The sequence below is a fragment of the Megalobrama amblycephala genome, linkage group LG17, assembly GCF_018812025.1.
Source record: "Megalobrama amblycephala isolate DHTTF-2021 linkage group LG17, ASM1881202v1, whole genome shotgun sequence".
NCBI lineage: Eukaryota > Metazoa > Chordata > Actinopteri > Cypriniformes > Xenocyprididae > Megalobrama > Megalobrama amblycephala.
This window is the reverse complement of record NC_063060.1, coordinates 7,947,537-7,959,495: the sequence shown is the minus strand read 5'-3', so window position 1 is coordinate 7,959,495 and position 11,959 is coordinate 7,947,537. Positions and strand designations below refer to the sequence as shown.

The 11,959-nt window shown below is 38.4% G+C and overlaps 1 long non-coding RNA gene across 1 annotated transcript; it reads left to right on the top strand.

Annotated features, from left to right (window-relative positions):
• Positions 1–9,492: 9,492 nt before the first annotated feature.
• On the top strand, positions 9,493–11,959 carry LOC125251210. Its single transcript, XR_007180940.1, has 3 exons — positions 9,493–9,715; positions 10,342–10,664; positions 10,803–11,959. It is a non-coding gene; the product is annotated as an uncharacterized LOC125251210 (long non-coding RNA).

Genomic DNA, 11,959 nt, shown 5'->3' with positions numbered 1-11,959 from the left:
TTCTCTTCACAATATCCCACAGATTCTCTATGGGGTTCAGGTCAGGAGAGTTGGCAGGCCAATTGAGCACAGTAATACCATGGTCCTTAAACCATTTACCAGTGGTTTTGGCACTGTGAGCAGGTGCCAGGTCGTGCTGAAAAACGAAATCTTCATCTCCATAAAGCTTTTCAGCAGATGGAAGCATGAAGTGCTCCAAAATCTCCTGATAGCTAGCTGCATTGACCCTGCCCTTGATAAAACACAGTGGACCAACACCAGCAGCTGACATGGCACCCCAGACCATCACTGACTGTGGGTACTTGACACTGGACTTCAGGCATTTTGGCATTTCCTTCTCCCCAGTCTTCCTCCAGACTCTGGCACCTTGATTTCCGAATGACATGCAAAATTTGCTTTCATCCGAAAAAAGTACTTTGGACCACTGAGCAACAGTCCAGTGCTGCTTCTCTGTAGCCCAGGTCAGGCGCTTCTGCCGCTGTTTCTGGTTCAAAAGTGGCTTGACCTGGGGAATGTTTCTACTCCAGACTCAGTCCACTTCTTCCGCAGGTCCCCCAAGGTCTGGAATCGGTCCTTCTCCACAATCTTCCTCAGGGTCCGGTCACCTCTTCTCGTTGTGCAGCGTTTTTTGCCACACTTTTTCCTTCCCACAGACTTCCCACTGAGGTGCCTTGATACAGCACTCTGGGAACAGCCTATTCGTTCAGAAATTTCTTTCTGTGTCTTACCCTCTCGCTTGAGGGTGTCAATGATGGCCTTCTGGTCGGCAGTCTTACCCATGATTGCGGTTTTGAGTAATGAACCAGGCTGGGAGTTTTTAAAAGCCTCAGGAATCTTTTGCAGGTGTTTAGAGTTAATTAGTTGATTCAGATGATTAGGTTAATAGCTCGTTTAGAGAACCTTTTCATGATATGCTAATTTTTTGAGATTTTTTGAAATTTTGGGTTTTCATGAGCTGTATGCCAAAATCATCAGTATTAAAACAATAAAAGTCCTGAAATATTTCAGTTGGTGTGCAATGAATCTAAAATATATGAAAGTTTAATTTTTATCATTACATTATGGAAAATAATGAACTTTATCACAATATGCTAATTTTTTTAGAAGGACCTGTATAGCCTATATATCACCTCAAAGAACATGACAGTTTCTTTTAAGTTAAAGGGATAGTTCACCCAAAAATGAAAATTTGATGTTTATCTGCTTATGCCACTATGTCCAACCGCGTTCAGCACTCGTTAGTAAGGTCTGATCGCGCTCTGACAGCGGCAGTGATGTCTCGCTCTCATTGAAGTATATGCGCGAGACATCACTGTCGTTGTCAGAGCGCGATCAGACCTCACTAAGCGAATGCTGAATGCAGTTGGACATAGTGGTGTATTAGAGTTAAAAAATGATATAAATGTTCGGTTTATCGCACAAACCGATCGTTTCGTGTCTTAGGACATCAATGTGTTGTCACGAGCCGCAGGGTTTAATTTGGACTTGTCTATGCAAGTTTTATTTACTCTTGTAGTAGAAGTTCCCATCCACTAGCATTATTTGACTGACAGACGGCAATGGTTGGAGTTAAAAATCATCATTTGTGTTCTACTGAAGAAACAAAGTCACCTACATCTTGGATGCTCTGGGGGTAAGCAGATAAACATCAAATTTTCATTTTTGGGTGAACTATCCCTTTAAGAGACACGGTATGACAGATGTCACGGCATGACTGCAGGAGATGATCTGCCCTCAACATGATAAACCGCTGGAATATTTTTGTCATACTAAACAGCAGTATATGTGTTATCTGTGATGGATGAGCACAAAAACCATGTGGCTGTATCAGCTGCAGCAGAGAGGAGTAAGATACTGCTATGAACTTCTTTTTTTTTTGCGCAGTCTCCATACATTTGAGTGATTTTGTCATAGCTGATTAAAACCTACATTGTTCCACACAGGGATGATTCCATGAGAGAATCTGAGAGAAAGAGAAAGTGGTTGAGGAGCTGCATGGAGCTTCTGTGTATGACCTGGTAAGTTTTGAAAAGAGCTGAAAGAACAGTTACAGAACTATTTTAGTCAGTCAGTGAGGAATCCAGTGCTGGGCCACTTTAGTTCCTTTGAGGTACCAGGATCTGAGTGAAAAGGACTAATTGTAATTGTTAAATTTAATATATGATATTCCAAAATATTTTTATGTATTTGTAACGAGGTCAGTAGATGTGGGAAGAAGGAGGCGGGAACCGACGAACGTTCAACAAAAGTTTAATTCAAAATAAGCAAGGTACAAACCCGCACGAAAGTAATGCCGACAGACCCTCGCGGACGTCTGCCGGCCACACAAACATAATAAAACATAACATAAAGTCCAGGCCTGGTCCTCTCTCGTCCTCCACGGTCGTCGCTCCTCCTTTTATGCTCCCGGTGTTACAATATATTCGGTTCCTGAAATATTCTGTTCCACTGGGTGGCGCTTACGCGAATATTCATGATATCCTCATTTTGTGGGCGTGTCCTTGAGACAACGCGAAAGCAAATCCCACATGGAAAAAACCTATATAAACATATATGTTTCAATATAGGTTTGATATAGGTTTTACATATATGTGACATATATAAAATTGGCCGTTTTCCTATATTATATGTACATATATGTACATATATGCACACATATATGTACACATATATGCACACATATATGTACACATATATGCACACATATATGTACACATATATGCACACATATATGTACACATAATATAGGAAAACGGCCAATTTTATATATGTCACATATATTAAAAACCTATATCAAACCTATATTGAAACATATATGTTTATATAGGTTTTTTCCATGTGGGACCAATTTCACGTGTTCGTGTAGCGGTGTGTTTTCTGCGTTGTGTCGTAATCAAAGACAGACTGCGAAAAATCTTGCCATCAGGTCCTCACTTTATTCTGTATAACACAAATGGCAATATATGAGGACTTGTGCAACATACAAACAGCATGCGGCAGCAACGCACAACGCTGAGAAAGAGAGATATTAAAAGTAACTTAAGTAAAGAAAAATAATCAACGAAACATCTGAATGTACATCACAGAGGGGTTTTGGATTACAATCATACAAATATATCATGTGAATTCAGCTGTTACATGAAACATGGCCTTAATTGAATCACCGCAAAAACTTTGTGCGACCTACCGCTGTGATGTCTCATGCAGACTGGGAAGCAGCAAAGTGCGTCAACACCCCAAGTCAGCATGGCGGCAGGAAACCCCAAATATGGTCATGGCAAGTGGAATCACAAAATAATTGTCTAAATACATAACTGCTACATTCGCACATACATAAGTTCTTGCATAATTTTTTTCGTTAATTCTTAGTTTTTGCCTTGATAATAGAAAATATGAGCTAGGCATCATGTATGACAGTCAAAAATGAGATATGAGCTACAAAATGACCAGATCCTGCCATTAGCTATATAGAAGACATATCTTGTATGTATAGGGCATATATATGGATATGAAGAAGCAATACAGGAGACCTATATTTCCTGTATATGCACATATATGCACCTCAATTTTGCCTATTTGTGGCATATATACACATATATGCAGTATATATACGCATATATGCAGCATATATATAGCATATATGCAGTATATATGCGCATATATGCAGCATATATATAGCATATATATAGCATATATGCAGTATATATGCGCATATATGCAGCATATATATTATCATATATGTGCATATATGCAGCATATATGCAGCATATATATTATCATATATGTGCATATATGCAGCATATATGTACATATACACTGCATATAGGTTTCATATATGCGCATATATCCACATATAGGTTCTTTCCATGTGGGATGGAACTGAAAATATTAGTAGACGCTTCTCAAATCGAATCGGTTTAATGGATTATTTCGAAAAGGTAATAAAATATTCAGTGTTAAGCAACAGTTCACATGTTCAAAGTAATACATAGTTTGTAGAATATGATAAATCGTCTGAGCTATTTTGCCTGATTGAGTGCAGGCATTCAGATAAACAGAAGGATACAGCAGAGCAAACATGAGCGAATAACCTTGTTTTACACTGATGTGTTTTCTGTTTAGTGTTTTTATTTTTGAATAGTTTGATTAGTTTGCTTCCTTCGTTGTCATTCTGTGACTAACTACTGCATAGTGTTGACAACTTGAAATAAACCTCTACAAATGTATCTGTGACCTAATAAATTAAGCTATAGACTGGTGTATTCTGTCATCCTTAATTTCTTGATTATTTTGATATTTTCAGTGTTTATCACCACAGTAAGGCTACCCTTATCAACTCTAAACTACAAATATTTCCTGTTTTCTCATATTTTACTGGATATCATGACAAATTTTCATTAAAGTCAAACAAGTAAATGCACACTTGATGTTATTTGTCACATATTTTTGTTGCAAAGCAACAACAAAATTTTTCAAACATTTTGAGTTATTCACTTTCAGCAAATTTCTTTTTTTCCCCCAGCAAATTTCTTAAAAAATATATTTGTACAAACAAAAATATTCAACAACTGAGACATAAACTGAACAAATTTCACAGACATTTGATGGACAGAGTATTTGAAAGTCTGAAGTGGCACCAGCTGCTTTAGAGCATCTCATCCTCAGCACCAGATTTGCAGCTCTTGCTGTGAGATGTTACTCCACTCTTCCATCAAGGCATTTCACATTCTCAAACATGACTGGGGGGACTTATGGTTACATGTGGTTTGGCACTGAAAGGACAATCAGCTGTCTTTCTGTCTCCCTTTAGCACTGTCTCAGGCATCTTACATTACTGACCTTGCAGTTTATTGCTCTGTTCTCATCTGCAGTCCTCTTATCTCCTGCAGCAGGACTAAGGCACGCCCACACAGGTGATCAGAGACCCTGGTCATCTTTATTCAGTAAAAAGGTCTCTTTAGTGTTCTAAGTTATTGTAACTGATGACCTATACTGTAGGTGCATGTGTAATAATTGAAAAAAACATGACAAACATTGTTAAAACCCTTTCTAAAGATCTGTAAAGCTTATTTGGAATGCACAAAATAATCTTTAAAATATTATCCTGAAAATTGACTTTTCTTTTTTGGTGTTTTTTTTTTTTTAAACAACAAATCATATAAATACTAATTACATTAAATGTTATAACAAGTACAGAAGTAAATACTCTATGAATGTAACTCAAATTGAAAAGACAATTAAAAAATATAGCTGCGAGCAGCGATGGCGGGCCCAAGCCCGGTGGCACCGCCACCCCGGTGGCTTCAGGGCAACTGTGCACAGCGGGCAATAGGCACTTAAAACGGTTAAACATCAAAGGACTATGTCAAATTCACTCCACATTTACTGCACTACAAGGTGCCACTATAGAGCCCCTCCTCCCTGCCCATTTTCAAAGGATTACATGTGCCAAGTTTTAACATTATTCTGATGAATTTTGAAGCAAATCAGGTAAAAATAAGAGGGTGATCTCAATGTATGCTGAAAGTGACACATTTTCTGCTTCCAGTTGGTGGCGCTATTACTTTGAATCACAATAGTCACATCCATGTGATCAGCCTTGTACAACGAAGACTAAGCCGAAGTTTCATCAAAATCAATTAATGTATGCAGAAGTTATAACACTTTGTTTCCCTTTTCTTGCCATAAATTCGTTGCCTCGCCACGGCCAAACCGTTTGAGATATCCAAAATCCGTTTGCAATTAAACAACTTCAATGTGTTAGCAACAAGTTAAAAAAAGTTTGGTGTAAATTGGATAAACCCTGTAGGAGCAGTAGTATAAAATTCATAGCCTGTTTTTTCAAAAAATTAACATTCAAACCAAAATAGCTGACTTCCTGTTGGTCGGAGCTAATGAATGTAAATTAGAAAATTGTCCGGCTTGATGAGAACAATATGTGTACCGAGTTTGGTGATTGTAGGAAAAACTAACCCCCCCACTTTTGTCAAAAGGTGGCGCTACTGAGCCCCTCCACCACGCCCATTTCTATGGCTTTGTCCATGTCTACTGGTTGACAATATTGATGTGTGTGTCGAGTTTCATGCAATTTGAAGCATGTTAAGAGCCTCAAAAACACTCAAGAATATTATTACAGTTTGACCTGTTGCCATGGCAACAATATTTCAAATATCAAAAATCCTGTCATAGGTCTACATCTGCTGTGTATTGACATTACACTGATGAAGTTTGAAGCAAATCAGGTAAAAATAAGAGGGTGATCTCAAAACATTTCAAAAAGTGATACACTTCCTGCTGCCAGTTGGTGGCGCTATAACTTTGACTCACAATAGTCACATCCATGTGATCAGACTCCTATAACGAACACACTCGTGAAGTTTCATAAAGATCAATATATGTATGCAGACGTTATAACACATTTCCTGTTTCCTTTTTCTCGCCATAAATTCGTTGCCTCGCCACGGCCAAACCGTTCGAGATATCAAAAATCCCCTGGCAATTTTTAATCATCAGTGTCTTGACTTCATGCTGACCGAGTTTGGTGGCGATCGGATTAATCGTCTAGGAGGAGTATATCAAATTCCAGAGCATGCGTTTTTCAAACAACCCTTAATAGCTGACTTCCTGTTGGCGTGGTGTTTAACTTAGAGCACGAAAGTTGTTCGGCCCGATGAGGTCTATATGTGTACTGAGTTTCATACTAATACGTGCAAGCGTGTTTAATATATGGACCAAATTTTCAGACTTTTTTCAAGGGGCGCTGTCGAGCCCCCCTGCCACGCCCGGGTACCAGCCTCTCCGGCGTCCTAATGGCCGCGGATTCCAATGTGTGTGCCAATTTTCAAGAGTTTTTGAGCATGTTAAGGCCCCCAAAAAGCCCCGGAAGACGGAAAAAAAAAAAAAAAAAAAAAAAAAAAAAAATAATAATAAATATAGCTGCGAGCAGCGATGGCGGGCCCAAGCCCGGTGGCACCGCCACCCCGGTGGCTTCAGGGCAACTGTGCACAGCGGGCAATAGGCACTTAAAACGGTTAAACATCAAAGGACTATGTCAAATTCACTCCACATTTACTGCACTACAAGGTGCCACTATAGAGCCCCTCCTCCCTGCCCATTTTCAAAGGATTACATGTGCCAAGTTTTAACATTATTCTGATGAATTTTGAAGCAAATCAGGTAAAAATAAGAGGGTGATCTCAATGTATGCTGAAAGTGACACATTTTCTGCTTCCAGTTGGTGGCGCTATTACTTTGAATCACAATAGTCACATCCATGTGATCAGCCTTGTACAACGAAGACTAAGCCGAAGTTTCATCAAAATCAATTAATGTATGCAGAAGTTATAACACTTTGTTTCCCTTTTCTTGCCATAAATTCGTTGCCTCGCCACGGCCAAACCGTTTGAGATATCCAAAATCCGTTTGCAATTAAACAACTTCAATGTGTTAGCAACAAGTTAAAAAAAGTTTGGTGTAAATTGGATAAACCCTGTAGGAGCAGTAGTATAAAATTCATAGCCTGTTTTTTCAAAAAATTAACATTCAAACCAAAATAGCTGACTTCCTGTTGGTCGGAGCTAATGAATGTAAATTAGAAAATTGTCCGGCTTGATGAGAACAATATGTGTACCGAGTTTGGTGATTGTAGGAAAAACTAACCCCCCCACTTTTGTCAAAAGGTGGCGCTACTGAGCCCCTCCACCACGCCCATTTCTATGGCTTTGTCCATGTCTACTGGTTGACAATATTGATGTGTGTGTCGAGTTTCATGCAATTTGAAGCATGTTAAGAGCCTCAAAAACACTCAAGAATATTATTACAGTTTGACCTGTTGCCATGGCAACAATATTTCAAATATCAAAATCCTGTCATAGGTCTACATCTGCTGTGTATTGACATTACACTGATGAAGTTTGAAGCAAATCAGGTAAAAATAAGAGGGTGATCTCAAAACATTTCAAAAAGTGATACACTTCCTGCTGCCAGTTGGTGGCGCTATAACTTTGACTCACAATAGTCACATCCATGTGATCAGACTCCTATAACGAACACACTCGTGAAGTTTCATAAAGATCAATATATGTATGCAGACGTTATAACACATTTCCTGTTTCCTTTTTCTCGCCATAAATTCGTTGCCTCGCCACGGCCAAACCGTTCGAGATATCAAAAATCCCCTGGCAATTTTTAATCATCAGTGTCTTGACTTCATGCTGACCGAGTTTGGTGGCGATCGGATTAATCGTCTAGGAGGAGTATATCAAATTCCAGAGCATGCGTTTTTCAAACAACCCTTAATAGCTGACTTCCTGTTGGCGTGGTGTTTAACTTAGAGCACGAAAGTTGTTCGGCCCGATGAGATCTATATGTGTACTGAGTTTCATACTAATACGTGCAAGCGTGTTTAATATATGGACCAAATTTTCAGACTTTTTTCAAGGGGGCGCTGTCGAGCCCCCCTGCCACGCCCGGGTACCAGCCTCTCCGGCGTCCTAATGGCCGCGGATTCCAATGTGTGTGCCAATTTTCAAGAGTTTTTGAGCATGTTAAGGCCCCCAAAAAGCCCCGGAAGACGGAAAAAAAAAAAAAAAAAAAAAAAAAAAAAAAAATAATAATAATCCTTAGAAGAACAAGAGGGCCCTGCGCGAATTTTCGCTTGGGCCCTAATAATCCTTAGAAGAACAAGAGGGCCCTGCGCGAATTTTCGCTTGGGCCCTAAAAATATGTGAAAAGAAGAAATGCTAAAGGTTCTGAGGTAAATATTAAAACAGGGCCTTGGTACTCGGGAACAGCCTTCATTATGTCCGGATCATACACTGCCAGAACTATCCAAGACTTCAGCTCTCACATCCAATCTGAAACAGACAGTGACTTTACAAGATGATGAGAATAATGTGGAAACATCACAAATGCAAAACAAAACCATACGACATTGGTGATAATAACAAGTATAATGTCATCTTGTAAAGTAGCTGCTTATTTTTTTCTGTGCATTTGTGCTGTATTACCTCACAGAAATAAATGATATTATTATTATCAGAATTATTTTATTTGACTGCTTTTTAAATTGTTTTAAATCAGGTAGGCCTACATAAGGTTGTTTGAGTAGCCTATGTGTTATGTTTGACACATTTCAGGGTTTTGTGCTGCAATATCCTGCCTTGTCAAACTTTAAATATAATAAAACTAAACTATAATTTCCTATCATAATTATAATATTTTGAACAAAAATAACATTATTTAAGTAGCTGCTGGCATAAAGACTGTCATCAAAGTTCCAAAGGTATATTCCAAAGGAATATTTTATTACCTTTTCGAAATAATCCATTAAACCGATGCGATTTGAGAAGCGTCTACTAATATTTTCAGTTCCGTTCGCTTGCGCGTTGTCTCAAGGACACGCCCACAAAATGAGGATATCATGAATATTCGCGTAAGCGCCACCCAGTGGAACAGAATATTTCAGGAACCGAATATATTGTAACACCGGAGCTCCTCCGTGAGAGACTCAAGGCCGGTGCGCCTTCCAGGTGTAGTTCGTTAACTCTGAGTAGGGGGAGGCTGCAGACCTGGAGCCGGTAGATATACGACCCAAGCAGTTTTACGCCCCTGGCAGTTTTACGCCCCTGTTGTTCCTCGTGCGTCCAGTACTCTCGCGCCACCGGCCTCGCGCCGTTCCCTCACGGCTCTCGCCCGCCCTGGTCGCCACAGTATTGTATGTATTAATGTATCTCTAAAGCATATTGTCATTGTGAATATATTATTCCTTCATGTAGAGTTATTATTGTTTATTTATATTTAGAAAGGAGTCTTGTATTGTACAATTCTACTTATTACATACATTTTCTGTTATTCTGTGTTCATACTATCATATTTGGAAAGGTGGTCCTCAGAATATTTTTAAACGGTCATTGTTGGACCATGAGTTGCAAAAGGTTGAGAACCCCTGATCTATAGCTTTACTGCCTATTAATAGGTAGATTTGCAAACGCGTGTTAGATACGGCAGATCAAAAAAAAAAAAAAAAAAAAAATCAAGAGGCACCTGGTTGATCGGCATATTTTAATTCGCGGATGAAAGTTTATTCAACACGATGAGCAGCTTCGGTAAGTGAGAGAAGAGGCGCAATCTGATTAGGCATTAGCTACTTGACCAACTACATTTTTAAACAAATCTAAATCTCTATTTTGTACAATTAAACAATTAACCAGTCTGTTTATTTTTTATAATAATGAGTTACGAAAACTTTGAAATATCGCCTTGTTTCTATGTAGCCTATTGGCTACAAATAACCGTAAGCTACAATGAATGTTATTGCCTAATTCATTCTTTTATGTCCAGCGGCTCAGTTTGTGGATAGGAACCGGGCAGTGCTTATTCAAAGGGTTTCTTCAGTGTTGGCAATAGCAGATGAGCTACAAAATAAAGACATGATACATGATGAAACATATTCAGAGATCAGAGCAGAAGTAACCAACCAGGGCAAACTGAGAAAGCTGTTTGAAGCGCTGCATTCTGGAGGAGACAGAGTGAAAAATGACTTTTATTATGCGCTGAAACATCATGGTATATGACCTGTCCTGTGGTTGATGCGGTGGAGTGACAACTGAAAACAACCGTGACCTAAACCTGCGGGAGAGCATGCAGCTGCAGTGACCTGAACAGTGAGTGTCAATTACATGTTATGCACTGTAGTAATATATATGTCAAACACTGAAATCAAATAATAACCACCTTTGTTAGGAATATTCTCACTGGAGAGCAAAGCAAACTTTTTATTTTATTTATTTATTTATTTACAGATTGCTGATATCCTGTCCTTGAAGCTCAACAAACAGTGCTGTGCAAGACTTTACAGACCTAATGTGGAAAAAAGAGAGATGATGCAGCCACATGAACATGAAATAATGTTTAAAATGCCGTTAAAGGAACCCCCCCCCCCCCCCACCCCAAAATCAAATTGTCACCATTTAAAGGGTTAGTTCACACAAAAATTAAATTAATTACTCACCCTCATGTCTTTCCAAGCCATCTCAGAACACAAATTGCAATATTTTTGATGAATCCGAGAACTCTCTGACTCCTCTAGACAGCAATTTAATTACCACTTTCAAGGCCCAGAAAGATAAAGACATCATTTAAATAGTCCATGTGACTACATGGTTCAACCTTAATTTTATGAAGCGTTGAGAATACTTTTTGTGAGCAAAAACAAAACAAAAATAACAACTTTATTCAACAATTTGTTCTCTTCCATGTCAGTCTCTTACGCTGTTTACATTACTGAGACAGCCTTGAAAGTGGTAATCAAATTGCTGTCTATGGAGGGGTCAGAGAGCTCTCAGGTTTCATCAAAAATATCTTAATTTGTGTTCCGAAGATGAACGAAAGTCTTACGGGTTTGAAGCGACATGAGGGTCAGTAATTAATGACAGAATTTTAATTTTTGGGTGAATATACCAGAATTTGTAGGCTGTGTTTGAAACATTTGAAATGTATGAAAGTAAATGTTTGACCTTTTGGAACATCTGACCTTTGGTTACATGGAAGAAAATGTCATACAGGCTTTAATTTTTTTAGGTGAACATTTTTCAGCACTTTTAATAAGGACAAAATGTTATACATCATCCATAGTTAGGCCTATTCGAATTTTATTTTTTTTATATTAATAAATATATTCAAATTAAAGTCTTTATAATAATAAAAATGAATTGTAAGTGCTTGCAAAGTAAATAAAATTGAGGTTAAACTTCAAAAATCACCCACTGACTTGCATCAGTAATGATGTCACAATTTAGTGTCATTTAATTGCCTTCATGTCATTTAAAGCTGCATTTATGCCTTTGGCTGCCTTTATACTGTTCAGTTCCTTTCACAACACATGAAATAATTATTGTGTATCTGTTTTTGCATTCCTGTGGGATTCTCTTCTCCTCGAATAAATTGATAATGTTGTGAA